Genomic DNA, 18429 nt, shown 5'->3' on the forward strand with positions numbered 1-18429 from the left:
TAGTATGAACACATTCGCGACCGGCCAATTTTTTCCGTTTCTAATACTAAGTACCAACGCAAATAATGAAATTCTAAAACTGGTTGCCGCAAACTTGTATCGTTAAAGCAAGGATAAAAATGATAAAATTTGTTTTGAAATATCAATATTGCAATTATGTGTTGTTTAAAATAAAACCGGCTAACTATTAGTGAGCCAATTAAACAGGACTTGAATTCACGTCAACGGCAATCTGGAATTGAATTGTAAATGACGCGAATTCACATCAGCCGCAACCAGGTATAGAACTTGAAAACGCGTGAATTCACGTTAGCGGTTTACATTGATTCGTTACATTGGTTCTATATAAAATGAAAGCAAGTGAAATAGTATTAATTATGTATTAAAAGTTGGTGAATTTACGAAAGACTGATTGGAAATAAGTATTTAACCGTCAGAAATCCTGCAGGAAGTATTAGACCCGATAAATCTTCAGTTAAGCTGATAAATAAATAAACAATTATTTATTTTAAATTCACATTAGTTAATATTTAATAACAACCGATTGTGCAATCGTTTTTATGCATTCTGAAATCGTTTCTTTAATAATTTTGTACCCAATAACAATAATTTCATCGTACAATATCCTAAATTTTTCGTATAGTTTATTTTTGTTCAATTTTATTTTTAATGTAATGATTTTTCCACATTGCGGATATACCTATTGAGATTAAATCAGCACTACTCACTGTCTTATCAATTTAATTTCGTTATATTTCAAATAATACAGTTAGACCAGGACGTTTTCGATAAATTGAAAAAACAGTTGAGCAGCAAATTTTTTACCGATGAACGTGAGGTGCTGGTACATCTGTTGACTGTTCCCTTCCTATCTTCGTCCTACTCGTGAATTCTTGCAAATCAAACAAAACAAAGCAGTACAATGTATTGTTTCTGAAAGTTATTTTTTGTTTTACGCTATTTTTGCGTATACAGCCGAACCTGTTTTTGTGTGGTAAAAAGCGACCGAATATAAGAAACCGCACAAGGACAGTATTCGAAAACTTCATAAATAACTATAACAAATAATTTTTTACAACATATGAAGAAAATTGTCTTTATACGATGGAGAGGGACAACGAACAAAATAAATAATTAAATTACATATGGAAACATTTAAAGAAAACTTAATTTCTCATTTTAAACATAGAGAAATTTTGAATAATAAATATAATTTAATATTAGCTATCTGTTAATTCATAAGCGAGTCAGTTCCTTAATAGCTGTTAAGTGAGAAGAAAACATACTTTTCAAACGTTTCCAGAATGCAATTACTGGATGTGTTTAGTTACTTATTTTCTTATATACATGTGAGTACAAGAACATGTGATCTATACATATATTTTATTCTAAAAGAATTATTCAATTTTTTATTTAAAATAAAAATGAATTTTGCGTTGACATTTTAACAAGAAATGTCACTTGTTTTATTACAATTGTATCATAATTAATAATTAGTGTTTTTTTTTATTAATGTATTTTATTTTCCAAACTGCTAGAACACCATACAACGTTTTTTAAAAAGTCGTCTTCTGAAACAGGTATTAGAAGTCATAACAGGCATTAAGTATCTCACTATAAGATCAACTTGTATGCTAAACATACAAAGTATTCTATAAAGTTACTTACAGCATTGCTTTCTTGACTTGTAGATTATGAATCTCATTATCAGTTTCGAATGTTTATGTTTGTTGATATGAAAAAAGACATTAATGTACTAAGAATCGATAAAGAAGAGATCGATCTGATATCCCCTTGGTCGAATTTTCTTGTTTTTTTGATTCATGTCTGTTTTTTAAATCTCTAATGGGCAGATTGAGAATGTATGTAATATAATAAGTAATTAATGTAAATAATAAAAGAAGTAAATTGCAATTATTTTTTATATACTTTTAGCTGAGATTCTAGCAGTATATGTCGAAAATATAAATTTTAAAATCACTTATAGTGGTGTCAACCGCCTACTAGAATAATTCGAATATGACTCAAAGTTCTTACTAACTATATGTATTATTAACACGTTGAACGCTATGCTAATTTTATATTGATTGCTCGTGTCACGAACACGAATTTTTTATTATGCGATTTCTATGTTTTACACTACATACATTTCTTTCCGCCATTGTAAGAATGATAATAATTTTGAAAAATTACTTAGTGTTGACATTTATTCTATTATAATTAGGTATTTCTATTAATATTGACGCTAGCGTCAAGTTGAATGCCGGTCAAACTTTCACGTTTTTCATACTGCAGCAGGCAAATTCAGTTTTTTCACGTGCTCTAGCTAATTTCATAATTTACGAATGTTATTGATACGAAAAAACTGAACTTTGTAAATAAGTGACGCACTGTCGTTTATCGCGTAACTGAAATTGGAGTCCCCCGATTCCAACGTTTATTTATCTTCGATCTGTAATCATAAGTCTCCTACCTACAGTGTCACGTAACTAAGATTACAGTTCATTGCTTTCAGCTATTGTTTTTCTTAAACCGTGATCACTGTTTACTGCTTGCAATGTATTAAACGGCAATAGCGCTTGCTGTGTTCGAGCTTTTATAAAAAACTTATTAATATACATTGTGCAGTAATTTGTGATGCATAATTGCTTCAGATTTCCAAGTTTCTACTTCATAGATAAAAGATAAAGAAATTCGAAAAACTTGATAGCTAATTATAATTTGAAATGTTTCAGAATTCTGGTACGAGAATTGCTAGGCCATGCAAGTGTTGTAATGGCTGTATACAGACTACCTGTTGCGGAACAAGTAGTTACAGTGTCTTGGGATAGAACAGCAAATTTTAATGCCGTACAAACTGGAGAAATTATTCATACGTTACGTGAACACGATCAGGAACTTTCTCATGTATGGACACGTCACGAGCGAGGTCAATAATTTCCAGGTGTGGGATTTTTGTCGACGTTTCTCGAGCACATATCGAGTAAGTACATTCACTATTGTATTCCAATTGTTTACGGTACACATGATGAAAGTGCAATACTATCCTTGTTCAGCGCTTACAGGTTTGTATTTTGATTTGGCCTCGAATTACTTGTCTCAGGCGCTTCAAGCTTACATCGCTTACCCAACCGATAGTCTATTAATCAGCTTTTAGTCCCGACAGTTATCTGTTTATTTTGAAAGTGGTACAAGTTCATTAATGTTAACAGCGAAATATTTAAAAATATTGGTAACTATAATAACATGGTAATAGAATGGTTTTGTGTTTCTAAGGGTATATAATTTATCCATTCAATTAGCATTTGTTGGTAGATTGAGGTTTGTGGCTAATGAGTAATTCTCTTCTCCAATAAGAAATTAATATATATTGTAGAAAAGGAAACTAAACTTTCTTATTGTATACTCTTTCTCGCTACGCATATTCTCGAAACAAAATTTTTTTCTCCTTCTTGCAATCTTATCTTTACCACTTTCATCTCTCCTGTATACCGATAGATGGCGCATGGTTCAAGATTATACCATTTACACGTATTCCAACAGCATTATTAAAATTGTGTAAAAAATAATACCTTTTTGATGGCCATAAATGGATTTAATCCTTACAGGTCTGATTTCTTTTTCAAAAGCAAAGATATATTTTTGAATTATTAGATGATTTGGAACATAATTTTTCAATATGCAAAGAATCATTGTTTATTTCAGTTTTTTTTTTTCGTTTTCTTTTACAGCATGTACATTACATTGTACACATTATCCGATATGCTGCATATAAAAAGAAAATAATTTACCTAAAAAGGTTTGCGATAGCATCGAAACAATGTATTATATTTTACAACAATCGATAATGAAATTTCTGAAACTAAAAATGAAGTAAGTAACAGTATACGATACATCAATCTTTTTATGTTTCTTATAACAGTTACAAAAATTCACTATTTTCAATTCCAATCCCTATGAAATTTTGAGAAGCAGTTTCTACTTTTAAAAGACATAATTGGACTCGACATTTACCACAAAAAGCGTGATAACGTTTTCCTTTATATCCCAGCAACTTGCATCTGGTGGCTTCTTTATTGTCACCTATCTAAGGCATGTTTTCTGCACGATCCTTTTAAATTTCTTCGAAAGACCGTTTCTCTGATGTTCGAAATAATTTTATATTTGCTGATGATGGAAATAATGAAGACGGCCTATCTCGTTCAGCTTTATACATAGTTTTATCCAACGCTATTATGCTCTTAGACACTCTCACTATACATTCTAACAAATCTAAAGTGTGTTTTTGGTATGTTGAACTGTACATAGTCTCTCTTATATTCAGATCAGCTATTTACTAATGCAAAGTCGACAAAGTGCATGATTTATCTCAGAGTTAATTTCTTTGATCTAATAAATATTCCATATATATATACTTACCATTTCATTTAATAAATCTACGTCTCCCATATTATAATTATTGCACATTTTTACTATTTCCGATCGTCTTACAGAAATATATTTAATTTACTTTGTCCAATCTGCGTATTTCATCGTCATATCCTGTTTCTATAAAATTCGATGTGAAACACATTAAACTCTTATTATGCTATTCGAGTACGACTATATTGTCCTCGCTGTTCATCAGACCAACCCTTTTTTTTCTTTTTGAGTTCAGTACTAGATACCACTGGTGGTTTGGAAAACCTTTTGATTCTAATGGTAGCAGCGGCATAAATGTTTATTTCTTTCGGTTTTAGAAGCAAAGTGTATGATAAAAAGTAACTGTCGATATGTGTATATGTAGAATTGTAGAGTTTCGCGAAAACAAGCGTAATTGTAATTGAGTGGAAACTTTATTGAACACAGTACTGCTTCTATTGGATATGGGTGAAAAAAAGAAATTTAAAGTCCGATATTCTATTTAACTACATATTTTTATTAATACGCTTTAGAGACCGTCTTTATGCTTCGAGAACTATATGAATTGTTAGAACACTCGACAGAAACTCTGGGTTCCTCCCTCTTAAGGAAAAATGACCACGCAATGTCTGTATGTGTTTTTCTTTCAAGCCCTTCAGTCTAAACTAATTGGGGACATCTCGAACCGATAAATTTCTTCTCCTGTTTATATACAGGATTCTATTTCTTGATACAATATTCATTTTTGTTTCTTCATTGACATGTGAAATAATCCAAAAGCTTCTCTTCAACTCAAATTCAAAATTGACTCTGACTCGTTCTCCATATACACATCCTTTTATACATTCATTTGTCGTACATTCCCGATTAGTTTCCTCGGATTTCTATGCATTCCCTCGTTTTGCCAAGTACTCACATACACGTGCGCATGTACTCTTTTGCATAAATTTTAGAATATCTCGAACATTCAATATTTTAGAATATTAGCAATTACATCTTTGTTTACACACGTATCCAGTCGCAATAATATCATTAATTGGCTATCCTACAGACATATCTGCTTTCAGATGTCGCAGTTTCTTCGCTTTTGTGGGGTGCGTGCATACGTGTTGGTAAGACACCTCCTGATTTTACCCTCACAATTAGAAACATGAAAAGGATGTACACGCGGTTATTCAACCACGGTCTTCAATTTTAAAAGAATTTTATACACTATCTACCAGATCGACCAGTCGCTCGCGTGTTGTGTTTTCTACTCTTACTCTTACTTACTCTTATTGATCGAATACTTCTCTTTAGAACAAAGATTTGTCGTAAAGATTCGACTGTTTTCTTTCTTAAAGGAGATTTCTCCCACGCGCTTCCTGAAATGAAACCTTTTGGCAGGAAAATTTCTGATCGGTAGATGGAGCTACGTGTGACGTCGTTCTGAAATACTTGATAAGAAATTTCTTCTTAATTAATTATCGCGAATAGTTAACCATTGGTGGGTCATGCTCGGTTGCTTTTATATAAAAAAATACAAAATATATTACAAAATATTGTTTTATTGATTTAATATTATATATTAACATTTCAACATTATAATAAAACATTCAATACAAAACAGCGAGATACATTAAGTATAATAAAATATAGTTATCTATTTTTTCTATGCGCTTTTTAAAACAGGCTAAACAAAGTGCCAGCTTGTCCTTACAATAATTACAATACGTCATTACCTTTTTGGTTTTATTCGTGGCGTACTTAGTACGTTTTAACTCTGCTAAGCGTTTGTAGCATTCCTTGCATCGCTTTCTCGTCTTTCTCGCAGATCCTTCGTACGAAGTTAGAAAATGTTTCCGTTTATTCATTATGACTTCACTAGAAGGATTCGCAATATTCATCAGCAGATAAGCAATAATTATTTCCCTAAATTGCAAAATTTGAAAACGCTTAGTTCCCCATTTTTTATGAACACACCACGCATTTACCAGACAAGTTTCTCATAATAGTTCTATAACAACTTTTCTATACCATTTTACTGTTTTCCGTAAACAATTATAATATGAAGACATTTGGTTGGATAGATCTACTTGCTTTTCAGCGTCATTGTAAGAAAAAACGACGTCTGGTTCTAATTTATCATTTTCGCTACGAATAATAACGCATTGGTGATTTGATGAAGTGATGCACGCAAAATAGCCGGTTCTTTTGAAAATCTAAATTACCGTTTATAATTATTATGATAAAGAGCGAAATAAAAAAAGAGGAAAAGGAGACGCTTTAGCAAATCAGAACTCACTCGTTCTCCCAATTGTCGCTGTCTTTTGTTTCTTCCTTTACTATTTATCGTTCTCTATGTAAACTCGACTATTCGCTCGTTGGGTCGCTCGCTAATTGTGATTCCTCGTGCGGTCCTTCGACTTCCACGACCATCCCGGGCTTCTTGGTAGGGTGGGCTCTACGTTTCAGCATTGTTTGGGACATCGATCAGTGGATTTCGGCGATCATCTCTTCCCGTGGCGACAAATGTCTCTCGAGTTTTCTCGATCCCTTTAATTGCGGCCCGTGCCTATAGTCTTATCATTTTATTTTATACTATTTAAATATCTTTACTTAATAACTATCGACCTAGGCAGATGATAATTTTTTCGTAATACCTAGACATACGATGTGCATATGCTCAAAAGATACTTATGACACCATTCCAAATGATATCAAAGATAATAGTCTTTGACCTTCATCAGCACATCTAACATATACCTTGTCACTTCTTAGGGGATGATTTATGCAACTGAAAACATATCGACCATTTTCACGTATAGCACTTACTTTACACTTTGAACATGGTCGAGGAAACTTTTGTCCCCGATGATTTAAAATGAAGGCTGGAGTTGGTGTACCAGCTATAGAACATCTTAATGATGTTGAAAATTTAGTGCCCTGATGATTGATGCCTCCATCGGGCATGATTTCTTTGATGTCAGAAATTAATTTTTCAAAGAAACTAACAAGACTGTGAGGCTTTGAACTACCAATATAAATGCTGTTAATTATTGGATTTGTATTTGGAATATTGACAATTCTGCATTGAATAGGCCGAAGATAGATACCGTTAGATTTATCTAACGTACATTCAGCGTTATCAATGTCTAATTTTAATTGTCTGATGTTACCTATGGATTGAGATTGAAACAGTCTCTTAATAATTTCTACTTTTGGGCAGAAGTGTATATATTCTCTTGGTGGAACCACCGACACAACTCAACTATCGCTTGGCACATTGAGAAGTGTTCTAATGTCTTTTGGCAAATCAGAAAAACATGAATGTGTACGCAACCGGGAGAATATATTATTTCCTTGTTTATGCATTATATTGATATCTACAAAAAAGGTGCTGAACGCTCACGAAATGATTGCCCTGTGGTATTAATGGAATCAAAAGAAGTATTTATTCCATTACTAAACCTATTCTCATTTTTTGCATTTTCTTTTCGCCCTTGTTCAATATTAATCTTTCCTCTTTCCATCTCAACTACTTTTTGCAAATTTTAGTTTTCAAATATAATCTGTTTTTACTATGCATGGACAGCCTCTAGTTTAGTCATTTAACTATGGAACTAGTGGAGTCGGGTATACCTTTAATTTGAACTTGTTCACCGTGACTACCAGGTATATAAACATATATGCCCTTAATACGTGTAGCATTTTTACTAGCTCATATTTTTTGTTTCATAAAACACTTTCCATGTCAGACGAAAACGAGCATCCTTTTAACTTTTTGTCAACTTTGAGACAAAATAATCCTTGTGACTATAGTCGATTTTGGAAAGCATATAAATTATGTCAGACACATTAACAAAAGACCAATATAAGAATGAGACTTTCTTCTCGATAGATACATTTGTGACCGCAATATCATGATCTTAACTTCACCTTCGAATGGAGGATGTACCGACTCGCTTAAACGTAAGACTCGAATTACTGCGTTACAAAATAAATTTCTAATCTAAAACGAAAGGTCGTGCCACCTATCGATGAGAAATATAACCAGCAAAGATCACATAAAGCCTTTATTGTGTATAGTTAGTACGCTGCTGTTAGTTGATTCTCTTGTTAATTATGATATTTACATGTTGGTGGCTGTGATGATCGCAATTTGAAAAACAAATGTTGAAAGCAGGGACGTGTAATTTCATTACGTGGCATTGCAGACTGTAGACTGAGATCACAGACCCGGAAAGTAACCATTGAAAATCCTGGAACTGTAATGTCAAAGTAGTAGTCAACTGTAAGTTGTCATTTTATAAATTATTTAATTTCAAAGAAATATAGAATACTTAAACTTGAATGTATCACATGCTATTGAAATTTTTAAAATCTCTAGAAGAATAGACGTGCTCGTTACCACCGGTTGCTAATCTCAAAATGATACTAAGAAAAGTGATGCACAGTGTGCAAGATTCAACGATTTTGTACAGAATACATTGAAATTATTAGATGTAGTAGAAAGCAAAGTAAGCGCGACTTCTTGATAATTGGTACCATTGCAAGAATCAAGGCGTAAGGCATTTACTATTAGCGACCTCCTATTTACGACTGGTGATAAATTGAATTTTCTCAGGAATATCGACCACCTCGAATGAATGCATTGCTTCTTTTCCATTTTATTCATTTTGTGAACTGTGAGATGATATTACATATTAAACCAATTGATATTCTGCTCGAACCACGATGAGACACGTGGTTACGCTGAAGCCATTTTTGGCGAGTGCAGTGAAGAAGATAAGCCTCAAGTACCGAAGAGAAATTCTGTTGGTCTCGAATGATTACACTACCGATCTGCAATTGTTCATTTTCTGAAAACCATTCCCCATCTCTTGTCTCGTGTTCCATGTGACATCGATTGTTATTCGCTTCAATAAGGATAAATCTTCTTTGAGGGTGGCAAACATTGAATGATATGTAATTTGTTTTGTCACAGAATCAGTCACTTTATTAAAGCTAATGGTCCATTTAATATTCTGGAAGATTTTGGAATAGTACCCACCACCACTGTCGTCTGAAGTTAAAAGACTTGATCAAAGTAGCTGTACAATGAGTGCTATTCCTTACTCTATGGTCGGCAGCGATAAGAATATAAGAAAATGCCACATGAGGAGGTAACATTCATTGAACTTGCCTAGTGGTCACTACAAGTGCAAAATCGGCAATAAGAGACATCATTTGTGTCTTATTACAGAATGCAAAGGCCCTCTTGACAGTCACAAGCCATTTTGCTGAGTTCTGCCTATCTGATATCAGGTAATATAAGAAAGTTGATAATCGACCCAAAAAATGCCCCACTGAGTCTCTCTTTTCTGGTGAAAAGCTAATACCGTCATAGAGGATAGGATGCCAGCCAAAAATTCTACATTGGGCCACATTAACCACTCTGTCTTGACTGCTTCATCTAACTAGTGACATCTGATGGTATCCAAGGCAAAGATCTTTTCTCCTCATTGCGAACCCGGATAGGAAGTTCAACAAGGTACCTGCAATCCTATACCAATTATCAGTGGAGTTCTGAGCATAGTGACTAAATGGTATCGCTTTGAAAAGATTAGCATCGCCAACGACCACAGGAAACAATACACATTTGGGAAGTATTGTAATACTTCAGTGCTAAGAACAAATGGAAGTAAAAATAGAAGAAAAAGAAAATCGCATCAAAGCTCATTTCTGCTGTGAAAATTAAACGAGTGACTCTTAATGCGTAACAAAGAATTCTGATGCTGCCTAACAGCTACATTTTAGCCGCAAGCCAGTAGTTGTCACATACAGTGCTATCTACACGTACTATGTTAGTCGGGAGAACAATTTTCATACTAATTGGAAGATTTATGGTTGTCCCATTTGGAAATCTGATAGCAAGATAGGATATCAGAAGATCGGAAGAGGTTGTTTACAGTAAATGAGGACTGTAACGAAAAAATTTTGAAGAGAAACATTTAAGGAAGAAACTATCGTAGGCAGCCATTTTTCTTCAATCTTACATTTGTCTGATTGCAGTATATTGGTCGTAGCATTTGAATATAGGTCAATTAAATATGATCAATGACGAAATAAAACAATGCACATTAGCAACCAATTTATCAAGTCATTTCGATCACTGTCGAAATATTCTGTGTTTATTAAATGCAAATTGTTCAAACTGGATAACTGATTACAGTATTTAATTCTGTAGGAATTCGTTGGAACTCGTAAACACTGCTATCAACACTAGAACTTGGTTTACGCATAACTGAAGAGCGATCGATTAATTCTATTACTATTATTGCTTTCGCGTTACCATTTATTTGTGCATATATGTTTATGCATATAAGTTAATAATACACTCTATAATTACGAATCGTGAAATCGTGAAGCATAAACAGAGTTATTGAATTTAAATTGATATGTACTGGTTTAATTCAAATCATATTTATTATCATCCATAGATTTTAGACGGTCGATCTTTTGCTTATTTACAAGCAGTATTGACCGAGTTTTACAAACACCATACACATATGCGCCTAAAAAATACTATCATTTGAAAAATATATATCGTGATCTGTTATACCACATCCCACAGGAAATATTAATTAAACTTGTGAGTTTATTGTATTTTACAATTATTGCATTACTTATTTTTTACTATAATTTATATTAGTTTCTATTCACAGTACGTGTATATTCATTTTTGAATTATCAATGATATTGGCGGAAATCGAGAATGATCAAGTTAATGAAAACCAAAACCTAGTGAATCAACAAGTTTGGGTAGTAACTGTATTAGTACAAATTATTTCTTTTCTTTTTCTTTAATTTTGTTGTTAATGCATAAGAGTATAGATGAATAGTATTTAATGTTTTGGAATTACTTTTCTAATCTGGCTAGCCTAGTATGCAATTACGGGCCGCGAGATACTGACGTCGCGGCTTTTTTATCAAAAATGAAGGTGCCGAAGGTTATCTCTTAATCAACCTGAGCAAACACTCACGCTTCCACTCATTCAGTATCGCGCTGGGATAGTGGGCCGAAAAGAAGGGACAACAAGGAAAAGGAACAAAGAAACGGTTAGATGTACTGCGTTTTATGGAGCATCGTCACGCGGGTTGCTTTAAGCTCGTATTGCGTGTTGTGCTCCAACTCAATAACTGTCTCGATACTTGTTTTTTCAATGACCCTAATTATTCCTTGTGCGGCGCGATAATAGGAACGGAAATAGGAAGTCGGATACTTAAGGATACCAATAAGAAAAATGAGTTCTTAAGTCCTTGTATGACTGTCTATTACATTAAACAAGACAAACAGGATATCCACAGGGAGTGATGGGTTGATCGGGGGTAAGGGGACCACTTCCACCATACTGGACCACTTCCAGGCTATGTGCCAGGTACCGTCGCACGCCCAACAACGGTATTTTGGTATGGTTACGTGGGGAGGGTCATTGAGGACTGACGGAGGCGGGAAAATCGGAGGAACATGATTGGCGGTGGTGGACGGGATATTTCGATGGACATTAATGAGGGTAATGGTAGCGAGGGACGGGAGGTGTTGGGTTTTTTGTCTGGTCACAGGACGGAGCCTGCAGTAATAAGGAGGCTCTTGTGGGTGGTAATGAAGCTTAGTTTTGGGGAACGGATGGACGTATGGGCGGCTGAATCCTCCGGGAGAGAGCTTTCTGTCGGCTTACCGTCGATTCAGAAGGGGTTTTCCTCGCCGTCTTAGCCGCTGCCTCTTCGGAGCCTACGGGGGTAACGCGGCTGTGCACGGACAGAGAGTTGAGAGCGCACAGGTCAGTCCATCCCGTGGAAACATAAACCACCATTTGGACAAACACATCCCTGTAAATCCCTGAAAGCGAGCCGAAGCGAAGGCTTATCCACACCTCGCCATTCTACCCATCTTCGCGAATAGCAACCCGATCTTGTCGCTTAAGTACCTACAATGAGTTCTGACATCCATTCCTACGTCTAAGTAGACGCCGAGATATCGTACCGCGGGTTTAAATTTGATATTTTTCTTGCTTATACGAATGATGGGCGATCTACCAGCAAGGTCTGTCTTGGTAAACCAAACGGCCTTGCGTTTTCGATCGAGACGGGCACCTCCTCTTCGACCTAATACTGGCCTCTCGATCCAGCTACCCTTGAGTACGATTGCCTCAGTTTTTGTGGCCGAGAATTCGACTAATGATCGAACTACACCTTTGTAGAATCTGGTCAACGACTTGTTGACCTTGATTCTCAATTTCGGGTCTACTGTTTCCGCCCTCGAGAATGAGGAGATCGTCCGCGTAAATAACAAACCTATTCTCAACTGTAGTCTGGAGTGACCACTGGAGATTGTCGATCTTAATCAGATCTTAACCCATCGGCCGTAGAAGTAATTTGAGATTTCATCGAAAACGTTCCGAGGTCAGTCTCGTTTCTCAAGTGACTCTAAAATTAAAGGCCACCAGACATTGTCAAAAGCCCCGGAAATGTCGAAAAGCAACGGTACATGTCGATGCTCGGAAGCATCTTCGCGGTTGCAATGGGGTTGGGTTAGATCGCGGTCGCGGAGGGTTTCGCGGGGCTACTATTTAAGTTTTCGATTTCGCGATTTCCTATTTTAGACTCAGCCGAAGATACCGAATCCGAGTCCCTCGTCGCATCTAATTAAATGGACTTGAACAGCATGAAAGCTGTTTGGTATTGGCCACGGGTTTTCGGAATGAATACCGAAGGTTCGGGCTTGGCCGTTTTTACACAACGGTGTGCCGACTAAGAAACTATGTTCTAATGATCGAGGAACCACCTTCCTGATGGTGGAAGGACCAAAACTAAGATTCCGGGTTCTGTAGTACTCTTTATTGTGCACGGCTTAACCGCTGGAACGCTAAGTCGGTTCTGCCGTCTCCCAGCACGATCCGGAAAAATTACAATTCTAACTATGTCGTTGTGGAGAACCGTTGTGTCGTCAGAAGGAAAACCAGTAGACTTCCGAAGTTTAACCCCCTCGTAGTGTGTATAACAAATAAATAAGTAACAACAAAACTATTACGTCGTATTGACGTCGCTGTCAAAGAATCTGCTTAGAAAAATTTAGAAAAACTTAGAAAAATTAGGTAACGGGGACCCTTTTGTAAGGCGAATTTAGCCGCACACCGAAATGTACGTACAGGGAAAACCACGCGTAGGTGTCGCCCCGAGTTCTTCATGCATAGAACCCGCCCCGCGCCTTACCGTACAAAAGTACGGTGAGACTTACGGCCGTGTTTTAAGCATGCTGTTAGTAGTTAAGAAATTTTGTCGAGCCTTATTGGCCTGGTCCGTTATCAGATTTGGATATATAGCCCAGAGGCAGTCCTTTGTTTGTTAGTAAAATTTCTAGCATGCTTGTCGTTAGTTTTAAAATTTATTTCTCGTAGGGTTCGTCCATTCGCTTAAAACCAAATAAATAAATAAATAAATAACTTAAAACGACTACCTTGTGTAGTCGGAGACAAATTGATTCGCCAATTCTATCGACGACCGGAGGGCTATCAGTGAGGCCGTCAAGATGTCTTTAGACCTGAGCCTCAGGAATTTCATACTCGTCACCATATATTTTGGCACTGCTCCCTTACAGCCAATTACTATTGAGACCACTTGAGCTGTGAGTCCGTTTAACTTTAGTTTAATATATTAAACGCTGTCTTTGTACTTTCTTAATTCTTCCTGGTACGCGTTGTAGAGATTTTCTTTATCTTCGTAACGTACCGTTACGTCCAGCACAAGAATCCTATCCTGGTTTCTGATAACCAGATCCGGTCTTCTGTGGTCGCCCATAACATTTACCTCAGGCTCTTCGAACACCGCACATCTACTTGAAACCTTATTTGCAATCATATTGCATATATCATTGTGCTTTTTAATCCTCATTAATTTAGTATGGAAAAAGTTACCCAATATGTGTCCCAGAGTCTCGGCCTGGATACCACATCTGTACAAATAATCTCTTTCATTATCCGCTCGTTTCACCACTACTCTAGTTCCGAATGTATTCGTTCTTAACTTAATGGCGTACAAATATCTGAACAGCCTCGACACCTCACCTCTCCCTCCTTTGCCTCCTCCTACCGAGTCATTTCGGGACTCGTATTAGGTTGGGGCTTCGGGGGCAAAGGTATTTTATGGTTACAGTGTAGCGGGGGTTCAAATAGTGAGTAGTAGGGTTGAAGGTCTTTAATATGGAACTTTGGTTGCTCTCTCTTTCCTAGAATTCGGTTTCGATATATAATGGGAGATAACTTCGCTGTGAACTCATGTCCCTTAAACCGGGGAGTTAAATTCTCCCACGTTGTATTCCCTATCTACTCGGCCTCGATTATAATGGTCGGCTTGCTGACTAGTCGCATATAAGAGGTAAGCGCTTCATCCTATCATTTCACAATGCGGAATTGGCGCGATAGGGATCTTGCGACGTCACCATGTCACATTATACATTATACATTTGCTTATGTTATTATGCCTTTTAATTCTTTTGGGTTTTGTAAAGAAACATTTACCCAATATATGCCTCAGGGTTTCTGCTTGGATGACACGTCTTTTACATAAGTATTCTTTTTCATTATCGGTTCTTCGTAGGTAGGTAGGATGCGAAGAAATGGAGACAACTCGTCTTCCAGGGTCAGCAGAATACTAGAATTCTTAAGGAGTTTCCGAGAGGAGCCTAAAGGAGTTTCAGAGACTCCACGGATGTCGGTGTCATATGCTAAAATGTAAAGCAAGCCAGAGCCATTCTCATCAAGATGGCCCAAGAAGGTTAAAGTGGTTGGAGAGAAAGCACATGGAGCCGCTCGCTCGCTTGCAAGAAATTACTGCTTGTATCTTAGGAAGCAATGACGTCGGCCATAGTTGTCGAAACAAGGGTCCGATACCTTTCCTCGCGGTGTACGACTTTAATGGCTTTTAAGGGGCGACCAAGCACCACAGAAGTCAGATGTCGGCAGATAAGACAAGATGTCATATGAAGCCAGGTGAATTTTGGCTGTGTGAAATTTTTGAAATGTTCGTTTAATATTTTTAGGAAATCCACTTCCTCCTTTGAGCAGACCGAGGCTCTATTGCCTAATCAGTTCCCACACAAGCTGGAGCGAGCAGTTGCTCTTTTTAGATTCCTTATAATGGTATGTTTCGATTTCTCATGCGTTGACAGGCCAGCTCGTGTTTTGAAGATTCTCCCGCAGAAAACACATTGGATCAGGACGTGACACCGATATCCGTGTTAATTACATTTTTTACAGATGATTGGTTTCTTCTGCGTACATTTCCCGTAGACAAATCTTTTAGAAATTTTACAAGGTTGAGTTGTTTTATTGCCTGTGCATAATCTTATTTGACATTTTTTATGTCAGAGGAGAATTATTGTTGGAATTGTTTAATGTTCCTTCTCGTTGGTTTTCCATTTTTTCTCTTTTTTTTCACGAAATTCGTGATACTCCGTAACGAGCTTGTCTGCTAATTGTAACAAAGAGCGTTGCCTTGACATCTTCAATCTAGTTGTTTCCTGATAGAGTATGCATGTATTCATTCCAGCGAAATCTAAGATATTAAAAAATCCTTGTACAAGCCATCTACTACATTTGGATTTGACGCTATACTTTCCCGCTATTTGGTCAAACATATCGACGGCAAACTATGTTTAATTATAATAATAGACTAATGCTGTCCCTTTTGTCAACAATTGTGCAGTCAGAGATGTAGCGGTAAAAATATTGTCTGTTGCAATATTTCTTCCACAGTTGATGAATGGTTTGGCTAATTTCATAACAACAATTCCCTGAGTGGTATCGACGCTGGTCTTCTTTCATCCCATCTTAAATATGGCAACCCGATTACAACATATTTGGTTTTTACGTCAAACGCTAACCAAAACTTGATTCCGAATTTGTCAGGTTTATTTTGCATATATTGCGTAAATTTCCATCTTGTTTTCGTAGGAAAGAGTTGCTCGTCAATGCTCAGATTCGTGGCTAGCTTGTAACAACTTTGGTTATTTTCAACCAACTTGTTCCCTACGTCTGGAATTAGAGCGAAATTGTCCACAGTCAAATGTTGGATTCGCTGCTGATCTTTCTTTTATTCTTTTATTCTTTTATTCTCCACACAGTTTCATCACGAGCCTTTACATTGTCTTAAGGATCCTGCTCATCATCACTTTCAAAACCCGATAAAAATTTTTGTCCTCTACGGACATTCAAAACATTCTCATCTTCATCGACAAATACATCATGCTTTTTTTTCTACTCGCCACCATCCTCGCACCAGGTGTGCTGGAACCAGCAATTGCCATGACATCAGCATTCTTGTCCTGGACACTCATTCCCAGGATATAGAAATTTCGTGCACTCCAAAAGAAAAAGAAAAAAGATCTTGCAGTTCTACTTCTTATTTAAAGATTTCAAAAAAATAAGAATGTTTAGAGATTGAATTATTTCCTATGATTTCAATAAGTAACTTTTATAGTGTATAATACGCTTCAAAATCAACTATTAAATATAAATTAAAATTTTATTTCCAGTCTTTACTGTATCTGAATCTAAATCCAGTCGTCTAGATATAGATTTTAATTGTTTTCTATGATTTTAATAAATAATTCTTGTAGCGTATAATACGCTTCAAAATTAAAAGGAAACGAAAATGCAGATCAATTCTGCTGCTGTTCCATGAGTGTTGCCCCTCGTTTCCGATACAATCCACCAAATCATCCGCGTATCCGACAGTTGCCGAATAACCACGGATAGATGCGGTGTTAAACGGGGGACGTGGGCCAACTTTCCGCTCTCAGGATTAATGGGTAGTAATTTAAACACATCAAGCTTACTTAATTCGAAAAATAACTTCAAAATTTATGAAAAATTGTAATCACCCTCTCGTTCCAGAACCTCTTACCTTCTTTTGGCAAAGACATTGTACCGTCACTATAAAACTTCCGTGATTTTTCGTTAAAATACTTTTCTACGTTGGTTTCTATGGATTCGACATTATCAAATTCTTTTTCTGCTAAAAAGTGTTGCATTGACCGAAATAGATGGTAATCAGATGGAACCAAAGAATATGGTGGGTGTAATAAAATTTGCCAACCGAATTCACGTATTTTTTATGCACGTTCGTATTTTTTTCGTCGCGTAATTTTGGGTGGAAAGACAAGGAAAAACTTGGGTTCTAAAATCGTGAGCTCAGATACCTTATTTAGCACAGAATAAGGTTACAGAAATCAATCGTGGCGAAACCTTTATTTATACAGGTTATTGTCCCTTCTGACTAAGCCGTGTCAGTGAGCGAAACCGTCCGGACCGTCTGGACATTGTCCGGTGTTGTAAGCATGTTTGGTTGTTACATTATTCGTCGCATAAACATATTTATCCCTGGAATATTTGTCCTCACACGATCGTGAACTATTCTTTCAAACAGTTTCTCGATCTCGTCGAGAAAAACAATCGGCCAGTGATTTCTTCAGTTTTCTGGGTTTGCGAAGTAGAACCAGCCTGCTGGTTTTCCAACTTCTTGGCAATGTGCTCGTCCTCAAGCATGTCGAGAATAATCTTCGCAGTCTTGAGTTCAGAACACTAAATGGCATCGACCAGACACGGCCAGGTATTACATCGTGTCCGGGCGCGGTGTTCTTTTTCATCATGCTATTATTTCGTGAGCCATCTCCTCTTCGGTGAGGAGGTTTGCCTGTGACCAAATGATCGGGTCCTTGTCTTGAGAATTTATCGAGTTGATTGTCGGCACGGACTTTTTTGGCGGGAAGAGCGTCTACATTGATTCTGTCAGTAGGGGCGTCCATGGACGTAATTTGTTATTGTTGCTCGCGCAATGTTTGCAAAAGCTCGTCTAAAACATAACCATTCAATTACAAATCCTTAAATATCACCATATAATTGTAGGAAATTTATTAATTAATGATAATTACAAGATTATTAGATAGTTCTTTTAAATTGAGATATTACTTGAAAAACTGCTAATGAACAACTAACTGATCGTTTTAAA

This window comes from Xylocopa sonorina, chromosome 14 (genome assembly GCF_050948175.1).
Source record: "Xylocopa sonorina isolate GNS202 chromosome 14, iyXylSono1_principal, whole genome shotgun sequence".
Classification (NCBI taxonomy): domain Eukaryota; kingdom Metazoa; phylum Arthropoda; class Insecta; order Hymenoptera; family Apidae; genus Xylocopa; species Xylocopa sonorina.